This window comes from Mchenga conophoros, linkage group LG19, assembly GCF_057382185.1.
Source record: "Mchenga conophoros isolate Kocher_MC1m ecotype Shallow Benthic linkage group LG19, M_conophoros_male_GT1.1, whole genome shotgun sequence".
Classification (NCBI taxonomy): domain Eukaryota; kingdom Metazoa; phylum Chordata; class Actinopteri; order Cichliformes; family Cichlidae; genus Mchenga; species Mchenga conophoros.
Genome location: NC_140544.1, coordinates 19,882,106 through 19,902,292, shown reverse-complemented (window position 1 = coordinate 19,902,292; position 20,187 = coordinate 19,882,106).

Here is a 20,187-nt window from a genome sequence, read left to right as displayed (position 1 = left end):
TATTTTATGTGGTCGTGTACAGTATGGCTCCTAAACTGGCCTGTCCAATGTCCAAATCTTTCACACACTGCAAACATGTGGACCACAAAAGCAAAAAAGGTGATGCGGCACAGCCTTCTTTAACCCTCTCAGGGTCAAATTAAGTTTTAGTTGCTAATGGACAACCAAGTCCTGCAGTGGTACTTCTGAGTAAAAAAAAAAATGTATGTGGGGTAATCAGGTTGTTAGTTTTTAACCGTTGCAAATCGGCAACGCCTGCCTGGAGAGGGTTAAAAATATTTTTTAAAAAGGTTTTAGATTTTTTTATGTTTTAGGTTATATCATTTATACTCAAGCAAACCAAGCGATTCAGAATCTGAAAACTTTATTAATCCCAGAGGAAGTTTTGCAGTCTCAGTTTCTCCAAGATAGTAAGGACATGATCGAAAACTGCCAATATTAATAGTGTAAAAATGCTCTAATATAAATATCCTGATATATTACACAAAAAAAATTACATTTAAAGCTGACACTGAGGCGCTTATCAGACCGACAGCCAGAAATCATACCCACAAATCAGCATCAAACTTCAAATACATTTACAAACAATTCCGGCGGAGCTCACGGGCGCGTCACTGCAACCCCCCCTGGCTTCTGCTCCGCGGCTGCTGAGTGAGCCCTCATCTGGGACTCTCCTCAGCTCTTTCTGGGACAGTGGCGCGGCTGCCCATCTGTTGGTCTTCCTTGGTCTCTTGTGTTCTGGGGGCCTCTGGATGTCTGGAGTTTTGATCTCCTCCATACCTGCTTCATGCCCTGGAGGACGGGGCTGTGGCCCCCCCACACCCTCTAGCAGATCATTACATGAAGGAACCTTTTAAAAAAAAACAAGCGCGTCCATGCTCACAGGTGTACACACGGGTGATCACACCCACAAACTACACCCTTTTTGGCTCCTACCTCAAAGCACACTGTGTTCTGTTGATCTTATGTGCTGCACAATAATGTTTAACATTTAGTATTTACTGTCATATTCCCATATATCATTGTGATGTTGTTTATTCTATTACTCTTGTTCTCTTCTGCTTGTTTTCTTTTTTCTTTCTCAACAGGTGATCCAGGTGATCGATAGATGCATTTTCTTTTTCTTTTTCTGCCCATTCTGTTGGTTTTTGGTTTTTTGCCCTTTTCCCCCGTCCCTCTTCTCAGCTGTTTCTCTTTCTTTCTCCCCTTCTTTCCCCCAGTCAAGTCTGTCCCGTATTCAGCAAGTGAAAATAAAATAAACAATAAAAGGTGACACAAATGGACCATTATGGCAAGGCTGGGATGGTCAATTTGGTAAAGTAAATCTGTTGGGCATCTTTCTTTGCCTTTAGACAATAATTCTGATGGCAAAAGAGCCAAACGGGACAGGCAAAAGAAAAGAAAAAAAACAACAACAAAAAAACAATCCCAAGTTTCAAAACACTATTTTCAATTCGTTTTAAATGATACTTTACACACATATCCAAACATTTTTGTGAAAGCGTCACTAACCTGCTGTACAAGATGGTAGACGGACCCATCGGTGCTCAGAAATGATGAACTATCAACTGATGGAGCTCTCCCTACAGCAACTTACAAGGTCGGCAGAAGACTAAAACCTGGTGTCTAGTAATAGGAGTATATGATGAGTTACTGTAAGAGGTTACTGCAGATACATATGCAAATTAAAAAGACTTATGAAGGACTAATTTGACTTTCAAAAATAGAATGAATGATGTTGGTGTCCATAGTATTAGCATATATTTTCACTTCGAAATTATGCACACAGAAAAACATGCAATGGCATGCTCACTTTAAAGTCTGTTCAAGTTTTCACCTTTGCTTTGTGCTGTTTGCTTAGCGTTCTGATAGAATGCTCTTATCTATGCATAAAATGTATAATTTACATGAATCTAATGTCTTTGATATACTGTTTGTTGATAAGGGATTGATAACGTTGACATTTTCATATATGAAATAATTTTTTATGATTTAATATATGAAAACCACTTTATTTTTTTACATCTGTCACGTTTGCCTTCAGTTGGGATTGGCATGCAATCCCTCGATAACCTGTATTATATTTATTCAACATCCAACTTGCTGCTTCACACTAGTCTAGGCGTGTGTTAATGTGATGTTTGTTTACATGCTTTTGACTGTATGTAGGAAATTCTTTTGGATTTCTTGGAGTATTTCATCGTGGACTGGGAGAATATACAAATGATAAACGGTGAATTACAAGAGTTTGTCTGAAAATTTAGCAGGAGATAAAATGTGGCCTATGGTTAGCCACACGTAGAAACTAGCCAATTTAATGTTTCACGGGGATGTACTTTTGATGTTACTTTAGTGGCAAATCAGCACACTACCAAGCATCTATATTTATTTTTACATTATTTACATTATTATATAACCTTTTTGTTGAGGACCCAGAGCTCTGTAATGCAGGGCTCCTAGTTTTTGGGTCCAATTTGCACAATCATTAGAGGCCTGAGCTTAAAACAAGGACCTTATTCACTCCAAGCATACAAATCTTCAGTCAAATTATATGTATCAGGAACTGACTGTTCATACGCTGGTAGGAATATGTGAATTGTACCCACATTACAGGAAATGTATTTGGAGAGTCAGGTATCTAACTCTTATTTTATTTTATTTTTTAAATAAAAACTTTACGCATCTCTAATTACTGAACTCCTCACCCTGTATCTAAGGGAGGTGCTGAACTCCTCCACTTGGGGCAGCAATTTGGTCCTGACCCACAGTAAGCACGCTACCATTTTCCAGCTAAGACCTCAAATTTGATTCTCATTCTCACTCACATTCATGTTGATTCTCATTCCCTCCACTTCACACTCGGATGCAAACCACTACAGTGAGAGCCAGAGGCCACCACCCGATAAAGCCGACAGAACCACATCATCTGAAAAAAGCACAGATGAAATTCTGCACATAAAATTTATAAACAGAATCAAAGGGCAGCCCTGGTGGATGAAAACCACATTGTTCCTCCTGTATCTGAGGTTTGACTAAAGGGTCAACTCTCCTTTCCAGCACCCTGGCATAGACCTTCCTGGGGAGGCTATGGAGTGTGATCTCCCTGTAGTTGAAGCACAACCTCCAGTTGCACTTCTTAAAGATTGGACCCCGGTCTGCCAATCCTGAGGGACCGCCCCGCATAGCTGGACTGGCATACCGGGCATTTGCCCGGTGGCAAGGCTGGACTGGGACAAAAAATCGGCCCGGGCATTTTGACTAGAGACCGGCCCACCAGGATAAAGATTGAAAATGTGACGTCATTCAGGGGTAAAACCGCAAAGGATTCTGGGAACTTGTGGCAAGAGGTACTAGCGCACGCAGGCTTTCAATTGAACTCAGTTACACAGCGATAAAAAGAAACCCAAAAAATGGCAAGAAGCTGTTGTATTATTAACTGCAATAGCCGGCCGCATGACAGCCACGGGAAGCCGACGGGTAAAGAGATCGTTTTTTTTTTTATCGGATTAAGTCGTTGAGGAGAAATTTTTTAAGCCATGTTTCCGAAGTAAGAGCCGACGGATGGTCTGGATATACCAAATATAACGTCTCAGAACACTCCAGCTCACATGTTAGTCTGCTCCAAGCATTCCCACAAAGGTCAGAGTTTTGTAGTAGTTAATACGTCATTTTTCTTAACATAATTGGTGATATAGGTTACAAGCAAGTCTGGCGCCGAACAGAAATTGTTGCGCTATGCTCCTTTGTTTATTGTGTTTATTGTGCATAAATAGTGAATTGTCCTGACACAATATTGCGTTTCGCTTCTGTTATTATGGTACATTGACAAAAACATATACTTTTATTCACAGGATAAAACAGTTGTTTTGTATCACTAATTGTCCAGTACGATTACAGCATACAGTATTATTGTCACTGCTACATTTCTGTGATGCTACCAGAAATTATTTCCACTACTAATTAATTACCATTGAGCTCAAAGGTTATATTAATAAACGGTTAACGAATGTGTATTTATGACGACGATTTGTGAGACTGGTAAACTTACCTTTGTTCGTACGATGGTCTTTCGTTCTACACGGTGCGTTTCAAGGTCCTGTACCCATCCGTCGGTAAACTGTACCTGGGCTTGTTGCAGTGACCTGAAGTTACTAAACTTCATGAGTGTATGCACTCACTCCAAGAACCGTGTAATTATAAATCTGAGCGTGGTGAAAGTTGGGCAGCACGCTAACGTCTTTTGTCCACTCTGTGTACTCGTAAGGGTCTAACCCTTTCACTCCTTTGATTTTTTCCTCGTATCTTTTCTTTGTCTTTTCGTCGAATCTGTCTTTGTACGGACCGGCATTGTTCTCCTTTTGTTTTTGTACATTCCTTTTTGTGCGTCAAAGAAAAAACAAGAAGGCATTGGAACCGGAGAATGAACGTTTTGCGGTGCTGCAAATGCTTGCATTTGATGCGGTACTTGGATTGTTTTGCCACGAGTTCCCGGCATGCAATGCGCGAAAATCACGTGATTGCTAAACAAGGCAGCCACCAGCTTCCTCCCAGCTTCTATTTATAGAGTTGCTAATTATTTGGCATTATTGCAGCAAACCAGCCTATGAAATGGATGAAACATCGTGACTGGGTTCCAGCGCTACACAAGGGACCTGCTGCAAACATACCACCATGCCAATCAGATTACTTCTTCCATGTGAGGGTGAAGAGGGGACCCTTCTGGATAAGATGGTGAAGGTTTGCTGCGTTTTGGTGAACAGTGTGATAATAAAACCAGGGAAGAATGAAACCTGCTCCTGTTAAATATTCTTAAGTCTTGTGCTGTTAAAATTGCTGTATTTTTTCAAAAGATACAGTAAATAATGTTAGTAGTGGGTGATGTCATGTAAACACTCATGATTTTGTGTAAACATTTTGTCATTTGTAAACTATAAATGACATGGATTCTACATTGTAACTGATGTGATGTTCTATAAGGTGGTTTCAATAAAAAAAAAAAAAGAGGCAAAAATTAGTTTGTTTCTTTATTCAACTTTTGAACAGTGGGACTCAGTCAGTATATATTCAGTAAATGCAAATTATTTACACGGCAGTGCACTACAGGCATAAATCTAGACCCCTAGATAAAACATTATGGGTCATTCCCACAACCCACAGCTTTACTGTGTTCCAGCAAAGTATCCAATAGCAGTGACAACTCCTCCAAAATAGCAGGTGGGATTTTTCTGTTTTGAGGACAGCTCCTTTTACCTGTCACTACAGATGGTCTGTTTAGGTTTTGATCAAGAGCCTTTTTTTGGGCAGCTGAAGAGGAGAAGTCTATCTTATGGCCAACCTCTGGCTGTATCTTGGTCATATTACCCAGCAAAACCCAGTATGCAGGTTCATCTGTAACAGTCCTTGTGCCACGGATCAACACTGTTGCTTCTACATTAAACAGAAGAGCAGCGACATGGCTGCAGGTCTCTGCGACTCCGGCCATACAGGTGCAGTGGGCGGCTTCAACCTTCCCTGTGATGCTCACAGTGACCCATGGCTGCAATGCTGGTTCATTCAGTCTTTGAGAGTGCAGGACCTGAAACACACACAGACAAAGTTCATTTAAAGACAAGAACTATGAGCCAAGGCTGACGTAAATGTTCAAATTCAAATTTTATTTGTCACGTACACAGTCATACACAGTACGATATGTAGTGAAATGCTTGGTGAAATGTGTTTTATCTACTTTATCATAAATGTAACAAAGTGTTTAGAAAGTTAGCACATACATGTAATTTTTCATTTCTTTATGTGTCCATCTATAGAACGCTGCATGTTATACTGTAAATCTGCCTGCAGAAAATGAACCTAAAGTATGTACCGGTAATGCAAGGATGTCATCACTTTAGAGATGGAGAAAGCATAAAGTGACAATTATGAATCCCTTAATATGATAAGGAGATTCTGCAGGTCATTGATCAATATATAAAATTAAAATAAATTGTATTTTTAGTGACACAAGATACAAACATGGAAGCAAGATGTTTAATTAGGATTATTTATAATAAATATGAATAAATTAGTGCAATTTCTTTAACCATAAAGAATAACAATCCTTCAGGAGAATGTCACATCAATGCACTGAACTCGCTATGTTATCCACCTAACAGCCTCCACATGTTCTCACTGTAATTTCCCCTCATGAATCAATTTATGCTGCACTAATCTGAATGTTTGCAAGGAAATCAAACGCATTTCACTCGCAGTACTCGAGCTGACTTACCTTTGCTTGAATGACGACTTGTACGCGCTGATTCCACAGATAAGGTACGAAAATATGTGAGCCGTCATTTGTGAGCCGCGGTCAAGCCAGCCGCCTCCTATCCGCCGCATAAATTTCCTTGCGCGTTTACACCAGTCTTTACGGTAGCGCCTTTTCGCTTTATATCCTGATTGAAAGCCTAGACTCGCGCACACGTGCACGCGCGTGAACAGTCACACGCACGCGCGCACACAAATTACAATGGAACAGCCCAATACAGCCATCGTGACAGTCTGGTTGCATATTCAAAAATTCATTAAAAATCATTCTTAAAAGTTGATGCCAAGCTTTCAACACAATCCTCTTCTCGGACACCTACTTTACCTCTGGGCCAGGTTTTACCCAGATTTACTGTAATATTACTCAGAAATCACAGTAAACTCATATTCAGTGCAATACAGTCAATGCACTACAATTATGTTTATTTCAAAAATTCATTAAAAGTCATCCTGAGTAGTTGATGTCCAACTTTCAACACATCCCTCCTCTGGGACACCTACTGTACCTGTGTGCCAGGTTTCAGCCAGATTTACTGTAGAATTCCTCAGAAATTAAAGGGTACTTGTATCCAATGCAGTCGGCCAATACAGTAGAATTATGTCAATTTTCGAAAATTCATTAAAAATCATCCTGAGTAGTTGATGTCCAACTTTCAACACATCCCCCCTCTGGGACACCTACTGTACCTGTGTGCCAGGTTTCAGCCAGATTTACTGTAGAATTCCTCAGAAATTAAAGTGTACTTGTATTCAATGCAATACAGTCAGTACAATAGAATTATGTCAATTTTCAAAAATTCATTAAAAATCATCCTGAGTAGTTGATGTCCAACTTTCAACAGATTCCTTCTCTGGGACACCTACTGTACCTGTGTGCCAGGTTTCATCCAGATTTACTGTAGAATTCCTCAGAAATGAAAGGAAACTTGTGTTCAATGCAATACAGCCAATACACTACAATTATGTCAATTTTCAAAAATTCATGAAAAATCATCCTGAGTAGTTGATGTGCAACTTTCAACACATCCCCCCTCTGGGACACCTACTGTACCTGTGTGCCAGGTTTCATCCAGATTTACTGTAGAATTCCTCAGAAATTAAAGGAAACTTGTGTTCAATGCAATACAGCCAATACACTACAATTATGTCAATTTTCAAAAATTCATTAAAAATCATCCTGAGTAGTTGATGTGCAACTTTCAACACATCCCCCCTCTGGGACACCTACTGTACCTGTGTGCCAAGTTTCATCCAGATTTACTGTAGAATTCCTCTGAAATTAATGGAAACATTTATTCAATCTAATACAGTCAGTACAATAGAATTATGTCAATTTTCAAAAATTCATTAAAAATCATCCTGAGTAGTTGATGTGCAACTTTCAACAGATTCCTTCTCTGGGACACCTACTGTACCTGTGTGCCAAGTTTCATCCAGATTTACTGTAGAATTCCTCAGAAATTAAAGGAAACTTGTGTTCAATGCAATACAGCCAATACACTACAATTATGTCAATTTTCAAAAATTCATTAAAAATCATCCTGAGGAGTTGATGTCCAACTTTCAACACATCCCCCCTCTGGGACACCTACTGTACCTGTGTGCCAAGTTTCAGCCAGATTTACTGTAGAATTCCTCAGAAATTAAAGGGTACTTGTATCCAATGCAGTCGGCCAATACAGTAGAATTATGTCAATTTTCGAAAATTCATTAAAAATCATCCTGAGTAGTTGATGTCCAACTTTCAACACATTTCTCTTCTGGAACACCTACTGTACCTGTGGGCTAGGTTTCATCTCAATCCGATGCATCAATAATTGTTTAATATTGATGGATCAAAAGTGCTGCGGAGAGAGTCATGACAGGGACTATAAAGAGACAGCATATTTGCTTGTCTTCACTGACTAGCTTTGAAATCCAGATTTTAATTTTAGAATATTAGGTGTACTTTTGGTTTGTATAGAATTTTAATGTTGAACAGGAATCAGAGTCTTCATCTCTTAGACCTCTCTTCTGTGGATGCAGCTCACATCATTCTGTACAAAACGATAATTTTTAATTCTGCAACGGTTTATAACCTGCATAGTTCACATTTCTGTATAGCTGTATATCTCATACTTCTGTATAGTTTTTTTTATTTCATATTCTGTATAGTTTTTCATATTTATATCCTGTTCATAGCTTGTACTCACTACAGCCTGTACATACTTATAGTTATAGCATATTCATAACTTACTTCATACTGTGTACATTGTAACATACCATAATAGACCCATTTCTGTAATATACTTACATACCTATATTATTGCTAATATATATTGTAATACATCTATTACAATATATACTTCTTGATGGATGCAAACTGCATTTCGTTGCCTTGTACCTGTGACATGTGCAATGACAATAAAGTTGAATTCTATTCTATTCTATTCTATTCTAAATTAATTCAGAAGACAAACACCCGTCTCTGCTTTTGAGATTAGCATTAAAACCCTCAGTTTTGACAAATAATACAGTTATAGTGGATCAGGTGACCCTGAATCTTCCCTTATTTGTGCTGCAATAAGCCTAGGCTCTTGCTGACTTACCATCATGTATGAATTCTTTCCTTCTTTGCTCGTTCTGTGTTTATACACCTCTCTGCATTTAATCATTAGTTAGTATGTATCTCTTGCACAGTGTATATGTTGTCCTATGGGTGTCTCTCCTTGAGCCTGTTTCTGCCAGATGTTTCTACCTCTTCAAATGGAGTTTTTCCTTCCCACTCACACTAAATGTTAGCTCATATGGGGTACTTAAATTGTTGGGGTTTTCTTTGTATTATTGTTGCGTTTTTACCCAGCAACATAAAGTGTCTTTAGGTGACTGTTGTTGCGATTTGGTGCTGTATAAATAGAATAGAATAGAATAGAATAGAATAATGTACTTCAGACCGGGAGATTGGCAAAATGTATAAATAGGATGGCGATTAGGGGAATTGGAGACGGCTGTGTAACACAGCAGGGATACATTGGGAATAAGAAGACAGTGGAAGTAAGACTCAACACAAGAAAGAGACAAGAGGCCACCAAACTAAAACACAGACTAAGACACACGAGCTTGACACAGACAAAAGCATAAACAGACATGAAGACAAGACTGGCTTTAACACTAGAGTGTTTTCACAAGTGTTCCATCCACTTGTGGAACGCCGAAGAAGAACTACACTTAAAAGCAACATGGAACTGAAAACAAAAGAATACATAATGTAAACATATCATCAAATAATCCAGGACTCACAAGCAATGATATGATGAACAGAACTATAAAGAACAAAACTGAGAAATGCTTGTTAAACTGACCAAGAACTATGTCATCATGTCATTTTTTAATATCATAGTTAATGTGTCCTGATTTGTAGATAGTGCCATCTTACAAATACCAGGAAATCCAACTCGGTGACAAGCCAGAGTTGTCTGCCCACACACCCACTGACTAGAAAAAGGGTCCAAGACTCTTCAAGCTGGGATACAGGCATCAAAGAAAAAGATGTAAACAGATAGAAAGTCATTAGGAAGGCATAGTCTGTTGTTGCTGCTGCTGTCAGACTTTTAAATTCATCCACTTGTGTCAGACACATACTGAACAGGAATAAACATGACTCACTGCACTATCACTTTGTATGCCACAATGTTTGCTTAGACACCTGTATGCTTATATTGTTTATTATATCCCAGAAACATTAATGTTAAAACTTGTGCTCCTATGTCTATATATAAGTTTATTTTCATATATCTATATTAATCTATTTATAGCTCCATTCCCTCACTTCATTTTATACAATTGCTTTGTTCCTGCATGAGAGCTATTTAAAGTGGTTTCACACACAGTGCCTCCAGATGAATACAGAGTAGTTTTGGACAGCAGAGGCTGGAGAATGGTATTGCTCTCTGTGTGAAAAATAACTACTTATTTGAAATGAAGATGAATGTATGTTGTCAAGGCAAAAAAAAAGTTTTTTCTTTTAAACAGTACATTGCATAATGAGAGTTGGCAATTCGTCTTGTAATTGGAAGGTTGCCGGTTTGAGCCCCGGCTCCCACAGTCTCGGTCGTTGTGTCCTTGGGCAAGACACTTCATCTAAAACCTACTGGTGTTGGCCACAGGGGCCGATGGCGCGATATGGCAGCCTCACTTCTGTCAGTCTGCCCCAGGGCAGCTGTGGCTACAACTGTAGCTGCCTCCACCCGTGTGTAAATGAATAGTGGATTTGTAAAGCGCTCTGAGGGTCTCGAAAAGCACTATATAAATGGAATCCATTATTATTATTATTATTATTATTATAAGATTAGGGAAACCTGCAGTCAGCTGAGACTGCAGAAGTCACTTGGATGAGTGACAAAACTTTTCTCCCATTGAAAACGCTACATCCAGATGAACAGAATCAACCTTTAGGGATTTAATTACCTGGATGATTGAGCATGCATCAAGACATTCTCCATGTTGTTTCTGAATTCTTTGTCACATTATGAATAATGTATATAATTTTGAATAATTTCATGTAAATTTAAGTCTTATTAATAGAAACTGAGGAAAGAATGTAATTTGTTTTTACACGTCAAGATACTTGGATATGGGGATTAATAGGTAGTTATTTATATATTTTCATTATCTTCTGTATTTCAAACTGTAAATTAAGCTTGTTTGGTTATATTTTTTATTGCACTCTTGTAATTTTTCATGCTTATACTTTTAATACATTTTTGATAACATAAACGGGGCGATTGTGGCTCAAGAGTTGGGAGTTCGCCTTGTAATTGGAAGGTTGCCGGTTCGAGCCCCGCCTCGGACAGTCTCGGTAGTTGTGTCCTTGGGCAAGACACTTCACCCGTTGCCTACTGGTGGTGGTCAGAGGGCCCGGTGGCGCCAGTGTCCGGCAGCCTCGCCTCTGTCAGTGCGCCCCAGGGTGGCTGTGGCTACAATGTAGCTGCCATCACCTGTGTGTGAATGGGTGGATGACTGGACGTGTAAAGCGCTATATAAATACAGGCCATTTACCATAAAAATAAACCTGAAAGATACCTGCATTTTTCAATACAAAATTCACAGATATTTTCAAAATTGATTTGGCATGCAGCATTACATTGGTAAAGTATAATATATTGCATTATAAACTTTCACAGGATCAGTACTGGACTATATCAAGTTCTGTATTGCAAATGTGACTGTGGACAAAAGCATTCGGGTTTTCCCAAACCAAAAACACCGGATGACCAGCGACGTCTGCACACTCCTCAAACCCCACAATGCTGACTTTACAGGGAGTGCAGAATTATTAGGCAAATGAGTATTTTGTCCACATCATCCTCTTCATGCATGGTGTCTTACTCCAAGCTGTATAGGCTCGAAAGCCTACTACCAATTAAGCATATTAGGTGATGTGCATCTCAAAAAATGAGAAGGGGTGTGGTCTAATGACATCAACACCCTATATCAGGTGTGCATAATTATTAGGCAACGTCCTTTCCTTTGGCAAAATGGGTCAAAAGAAGGACTTGACAGGCTCAGAAAAGTCAAAAATAGTGAGATATCTTGCAGAGGGATGCAGCAGTCTCAAAATTGCAAAGCTTCTGAAGCGTGATCATCGAACAATCAAGCGTTTCATTCAAAATAGTCAACAGGGTTGCAAGAAGCGTGTGGAAAAACCAAGGCACAAAATAACTGCCCATGAACTGAGAAAAGTCAAGCGTGCAGCTGCCAAGATGCCACTTGCCACCAGTTTGGCCATATTTCAGAGCTGCAACATCACTGGAGTGCCCAAAAGCACAAGGTGTGCAATACTCAGAGACATGGCCAAGGTAAGAAAGGCTGAAAGACGACCACCACTGAACAAGACACACAAGCTGAAACGTCAAGACTGGGCCAAGAAATATCTCAAGACTGATTTTTCTAAGGTTTTATGGACTGATGTAATGAGAGTGAGTCTTGATGGGCCAGATGGATGGGCCCGTGGCTGGATTGGTAAAGGGCAGAGAGCTCCAGTCCCACTCAGACGCCGGAAAGGTGGAGGTGGAGTACTGGTTTGGGCTGGTATCATCAAAGATGAGCTTGTGGGGCCTTTTCGGGTTGAGGATGGAGTCAAGCTCAACTCCCAGTCCTACTGCCAGTTTCTGGAAGACACCTTCTTCAAGCAGTGGTACAGGAAGAAGTCTGCATCCTTCAAGAAAAACATGATTTTCATGCAGGACAATGCTCCATCACACACGTCCAAGTACTCCACAGCGTGGGTGGCAAGAAAGGGTATAAAAGAAGAAAAACTAATGACATGGCCTCCTTGTTCACCTGATCTGAACCCCATTGAGAACCTGTGGTCCATCATCAAATGTGAGATTTACAAGGAGGGAAAACAGTACACCTCTCTGAACAGTGTCTGGGAGGCTGTGGTTGCTGCTGCACACAATGTTGATGGTGAACAGATCAAAACACTGACAGAATCCATGGATGGCAGGCTTTTGAGTGTCCTTGCAAAGAAAGGTGGCTATATTGGTCGCTGATTTGTTTTTGAATGTCAGAAATGTATATTTGTGAATGTGGAGATGTTATATTGGTGTCACTGGTAAAAAAAATAATTGAAATGGGTATATATCTGTTTTTTGTTAAGTTGCCTAATAATTATGCACAGTAATAGTCACCTGCACACACAGATATCCCCCTAAAATAGCTAAAACTAAAAACAAACTAAAAACTACTTCCAAAAACATTCATCTTTGATATAAATGAGTTTTTTGGGTTCATTGAGAACATGGTTGTTGTTCAATAATAAAATTATTCCTCAAAAATACAACTTGCCTAATAATTCTGCACTCCCTGTAGGTCTGTTGACAGATCTCTGTACAGGTCTGCTCGAGCTGACCTGAAAAGGGGTCCCACCTGTCCAGCAACAACACACGAGAGGTGTGGCATGGAATAATAGACATCATAAACCACAGAGGCAGAACTGTGAAAACAGAAAACCTGAGTGTGCAGATAGCAGAGGAAATAAACAGCTTCTTCGCCCGCTTTGAAACACCACAACAGCAGCATTCATCTGCCTCAGCCCTGCTCCCATCCTCATCCTCACCTGGTTCCTGCACCGCTCCATTCACTGTAACGGAGCACGATGTCAGATGTGTGTTCCTAGCAGTGAACCCCAGGAAGGCGTCCAGACGGAATACGTGGTAAAGTGCTAAGACCATGTGCCCACCAGCTCACCCTCATCTCCACCAGAATCTTCAACCTCTCACTAGATGAAGCAGCCATCCCATCCTGTCTAAAATCAGCCACAATCATCCCAGTGCCAAAGAAGTCTCCCATCACCAGCCTGAACTATTATTGCCCTGTGGCCCTCACACCGGTAATCATGAAATGCTTTGAGAGACTAGTCCTTCAGCACCACCAAGGATTACCTCCCCCCAGAATTCGACCACCACCAGTTTGCATACCGTGAAAACAGATTCACAGAAGATGCCATCACCCTCCACTCGGTGCTGAGTCACCTAGAACAGCGGCAGAGCTACGCCAGAATGCTCTTTGTGGACTACAGCTCACTCGCCCATTGAGAGCCTACTAACTTGCTGCATCACAGTAGGGTACGGCAGCTGCACTAAGTGCCTGAGTTCTGTTATTTAGTGTCACTTTGAAAGGACACACATCCAGCATTGACATATAATTGTTCTTTCAATTTTTGATAAAGATTACAGTGAATTGAGATGTAACTTGGCCCAGAGGTACGGTAGGACGCCCAGAGTAAGAAAGTGTTGAAAGTTGGACATCAACTATTATGTATGATTTTTAATGAATTTTTGAAAATTGACATAATTCTATTGTACTGACTGTATTAGATTGAATAAATGTTTCCATTAATTTCAGAGGAATTCTACAGTAAATCTGGCTGAAACTTGGCACACAGGTACAGTAGGTGTCCCAGAGGGGGGATGTGTTGAAAGTTGGACATCAACTACTCAGGATGATTTTTAATGAATTTTCGAAAATTGACATAATTCTACTGTATTGGCCGACTGCATTGGATACAAGTACCCTTTAATTTCTGAGGAATTCTACAGTAAATCTGGCTGAAACCTGGCACACAGGTACAGTAGGTGTCCCAGAGGGGGGATGTGTTGAAAGTTGGACATCAACTACTCAGGATGATTTTTAATGAATTTTCGAAAATTGACATAATTCTACTGTATTGGCCGACTGCATTGGATACAAGTACCCTTTAATTTCTGAGGAATTCTACAGTAAAGCTGGATGAAACTTGGCACACAGGTACAGTAGGTGTCCTAGAGAAGGAATCTGTTGAAAGTTGGACATCAACTACTCAGGATGATTTTTCATGAATTTTTGAAAATTGACATAATTGTAGTGTATTGGCTGTATTGCATTGAACACAAGTTTCCTTTAATTTCTGAGGAATTCTACAGTAAATCTGGATGAAACCTGGTACACAGGTACAGTAGGTGTCCCAGAGGGGGGATGTGTTGAAAGTTGGACATCAACTACTCAGGATGATTTTTAATGAATTTTCGAAAATTGACATAATTCTATTGTACTGACTGTATTAGATTGAATAAATGTTTCCATTAATTTCTGAGGAATTCTACAGTAAATCTGGATGAAACCTGGCACACAGGTACAGTAGGTGTCCCAGAGGGGGGATGTGTTGAAAGTTGCACATCAACTACTCAGGATGATTTTTAATGAATTTTCGAAAATTGACATAATTCTATTGTACTGACTGTATTAGATTGAATAAATGTTTCCATTAATTTCTGAGGAATTCTACAGTAAATCTGGATGAAACCTGGCACACAGGTACAGTAGGTGTCCCAGAGGGGGGATGTGTTGAAAGTTGGACATCAACTACTCAGGATGATTTTTAATGAATTTTTGAAAATTGACATAATTGTAGTGTATTGGCTGTATTGCATTGAACACAAGTTTCCTTTAATTTCTGAGGAATTCTACAGTAAATCTGGATGAAACCTGGCACACAGGTACAGTAGGTGTCCCAGAGAAGGAATCTGTTGAAAGTTGGACATCAACTACTCAGGATGATTTTTAATGAATTTTTGAAAATTGACATAATTCTATTGTACTGACTGTATTACATTGAATAAATGTTTCCATTAATTTCTGAGGAATTCTACAGTAAATCTGGCTGAAACCTGGCACACAGGTACAGTAGGTGTCCCAGAGGGGGGATGTGTTGAAAGTTGCACATCAACTACTCAGGATGATTTTTAATGAATTTTCGAAAATTGACATAATTCTATTGTACTGACTGTATTAGATTAAATAAATGTTTCCATTAATTTCTGAGGAATTCTACAGTAAATCTGGATGAAACCTGGCACACAGGTACAGTAGGTGTCCCAGAGGGGGGATGTGTTGAAAGTTGCACATCAACTACTCAGGATGATTTTTAATGAATTTTTGAAAATTGACATAATTGTAGTGTATTGGCTGTATTGCATTGAACACAAGTTTCCTTTAATTTCTGAGGAATTCTACAGTAAATCTGGATGAAACCTGGCACACAGGTACAGTAGGTGTCCCAGAGAAGGAATCTGTTGAAAGTTGGACATCAACTACTCAGGATGATATTTAATGAATTTTTGAAAATTGACATAATTCTATTGTACTGACTGTATTAGATTGAATAAATGTTTCCATTAATTTCTGAGGAATTCTACAGTAAATCTGGATGAAACCTGGCACACAGGTACAGTAGGTGTCCCAGAGGGGGGATGTGTTGAAAGTTGCACATCAACTACTCAGGATGATTTTTAATGAATTTTTGAAAATTGACATAATTGTAGTGTATTGGCTGTATTGCATTGAACACAAGTTTCCTTTAATTTCTGAGGAATTCTACAGTAAATCTGGATGAAACCTGGCACACAGGTACAGTAGGTGTCCCAGAGAAGGAATCTGTTGAAAGTTGGACATCAACTACTCAGGATGATTTTTAATGAATTTTCGAAAATTGACATAATTCTATTGTACTGACTGTATTAGATTGAATAAATGTTTCCATTAATTTCTGAGGAATTCTACAGTAAATCTGGCTGAAACTTGGCACACAGGTACAGTAGGTGTCCCAGAGGGGGGATGTGTTGAAAGTTGCACATCAACTACTCAGGATGATTTTTCATGAATTTTTGAAAATTGACATAATTGTAGTGTATTGGCTGTATTGCATTGAACACAAGTTTCCTTTAATTTCTGAGGAATTCTACAGTAAATCTGGATGAAACCTGGCACACAGGTACAGTAGGTGTCCCAGAGAAGGAATCTGTTGAAAGTTGGACATCAACTACTCAGGATGATTTTTCATGAATTTTTGAAAATTGACATAATTGTAGTGTATTGGCTGTATTGCATTGAACACAAGTTTCCTTTAATTTCTGAGGAATTCTACAGTAAATCTGGATGAAACCTGGTACACAGGTACAGTAGGTGTCCCAGAGGGGGGATGTGTTGAAAGTTGGACATCAACTACTCAGGATGATTTTTAATGAATTTTCGAAAATTGACATAATTCTACTGTATTGGCCGACTGCATTGGATACAAGTACCCTTTAATTTCTGAGGAATTCTACAGTAAATCTGGCTGAAACCTGGCACACAGGTACAGTAGGTGTCCCAGAGGGGGGATGTGTTGAAAGTTGGACATCAACTACTCAGGATGATTTTTAATGAATTTTCGAAAATTGACATAATTCTACTGTATTGGCCGACTGCATTGGATACAAGTACCCTTTAATTTCTGAGGAATTCTACAGTAAAGCTGGATGAAACTTGGCACACAGGTACAGTAGGTGTCCTAGAGAAGGAATCTGTTGAAAGTTGGACATCAACTACTCAGGATGATTTTTCATGAATTTTTGAAAATTGACATAATTGTAGTGTATTGGCTGTATTGCATTGAACACAAGTTTCCTTTAATTTCTGAGGAATTCTACAGTAAATCTGGATGAAACCTGGTACACAGGTACAGTAGGTGTCCCAGAGGGGGGATGTGTTGAAAGTTGGACATCAACTACTCAGGATGATTTTTAATGAATTTTCGAAAATTGACATAATTCTATTGTACTGACTGTATTAGATTGAATAAATGTTTCCATTAATTTCTGAGGAATTCTACAGTAAATCTGGATGAAACCTGGCACACAGGTACAGTAGGTGTCCCAGAGGGGGGATGTGTTGAAAGTTGCACATCAACTACTCAGGATGATTTTTAATGAATTTTCGAAAATTGACATAATTCTATTGTACTGACTGTATTAGATTGAATAAATGTTTCCATTAATTTCTGAGGAATTCTACAGTAAATCTGGATGAAACCTGGCACACAGGTACAGTAGGTGTCCCAGAGGGGGGATGTGTTGAAAGTTGGACATCAACTACTCAGGATGATTTTTAATGAATTTTTGAAAATTGACATAATTGTAGTGTATTGGCTGTATTGCATTGAACACAAGTTTCCTTTAATTTCTGAGGAATTCTACAGTAAATCTGGATGAAACCTGGCACACAGGTACAGTAGGTGTCCCAGAGAAGGAATCTGTTGAAAGTTGGACATCAACTACTCAGGATGATTTTTAATGAATTTTTGAAAATTGACATAATTCTATTGTACTGACTGTATTACATTGAATAAATGTTTCCATTAATTTCTGAGGAATTCTACAGTAAATCTGGCTGAAACCTGGCACACAGGTACAGTAGGTGTCCCAGAGGGGGGATGTGTTGAAAGTTGCACATCAACTACTCAGGATGATTTTTAATGAATTTTCGAAAATTGACATAATTCTATTGTACTGACTGTATTAGATTAAATAAATGTTTCCATTAATTTCTGAGGAATTCTACAGTAAATCTGGATGAAACCTGGCACACAGGTACAGTAGGTGTCCCAGAGGGGGGATGTGTTGAAAGTTGCACATCAACTACTCAGGATGATTTTTAATGAATTTTTGAAAATTGACATAATTGTAGTGTATTGGCTGTATTGCATTGAACACAAGTTTCCTTTAATTTCTGAGGAATTCTACAGTAAATCTGGATGAAACCTGGCACACAGGTACAGTAGGTGTCCCAGAGAAGGAATCTGTTGAAAGTTGGACATCAACTACTCAGGATGATATTTAATGAATTTTTGAAAATTGACATAATTCTATTGTACTGACTGTATTAGATTGAATAAATGTTTCCATTAATTTCTGAGGAATTCTACAGTAAATCTGGATGAAACCTGGCACACAGGTACAGTAGGTGTCCCAGAGGGGGGATGTGTTGAAAGTTGCACATCAACTACTCAGGATGATTTTTAATGAATTTTTGAAAATTGACATAATTGTAGTGTATTGGCTGTATTGCATTGAACACAAGTTTCCTTTAATTTCTGAGGAATTCTACAGTAAATCTGGATGAAACCTGGCACACAGGTACAGTAGGTGTCCCAGAGAAGGAATCTGTTGAAAGTTGGACATCAACTACTCAGGATGATTTTTAATGAATTTTCGAAAATTGACATAATTCTATTGTACTGACTGTATTAGATTGAATAAATGTTTCCATTAATTTCTGAGGAATTCTACAGTAAATCTGGCTGAAACTTGGCACACAGGTACAGTAGGTGTCCCAGAGGGGGGATGTGTTGAAAGTTGCACATCAACTACTCAGGATGATTTTTCATGAATTTTTGAAAATTGACATAATTGTAGTGTATTGGCTGTATTGCATTGAACACAAGTTTCCTTTAATTTCTGAGGAATTCTACAGTAAATCTGGATGAAACCTGGCACACAGGTACAGTAGGTGTCCCAGAGAAGGAATCTGTTGAAAGTTGGACATCAACTACTCAGGATGATTTTTCATGAATTTTTGAAAATTGACATAATTGTAGTGTATTGGCTGTATTGCATTGAACACAAGTTTCCTTTAATTTCTGAGGAATTCTACAGTAAATCTGGATGAAACCTGGTACACAGGTACAGTAGGTGTCCCAGAGGGGGGATGTGTTGAAAGTTGGACATCAACTACTCAGGATGATTTTTAATGAATTTTCGAAAATTGACATAATTCTATTGTACTGACTGTATTAGATTGAATAAATGTTTCCATTAATTTCTGAGGAATTCTACAGTAAATCTGGATGAAACCTGGCACACAGGTACAGTAGGTGTCCCAGAGGGGGGATGTGTTGAAAGTTGCACATCAACTACTCAGGATGATTTTTAATGAATTTTTGAAAATTGACATAATTCTATTGTACTGACTGTATTGCATTGAATACAAGTACACTTTAATTTCTGAGGAATTCTACAGTAAATCTGGCTGAAACCTGGCACACAGGTACAGTAGGTGTCCCAGAGGGGGGATGTGTTGAAAGTTGCACATCAACTACTCAGGATGATTTTTAATGAATTTTCGAAAATTGACATAATTCTACTGTATTGGCCGACTGCATTGGATACAAGTACCCTTTAATTTCTGAGGAATTCTACAGTAAATCTGGCTGAAACTTGGCACACAGGTACAGTAGGTGTCCTAGAGAAGGAATCTGTTGAAAGTTGGACATCAACTACTCAGGATGATTTTTAATGAATTTTCGAAAATTGACATAATTCTATTGTACTGACTGTATTGCATTGAATACAAGTACACTTTAATTTCTGAGGAATTCTACAGTAAATCTGGCTGAAACCTGGCACACAGGTACAGTAGGTGTCCCAGAGGGGGGATGTGTTGAAAGTTGGACATCAACTACTCAGGATGCTTTTTAATGAATTTTCGAAAATTGACATAATTCTACTGTATTGGCCGACTGCATTGGATACAAGTACCCTTTAATTTCTG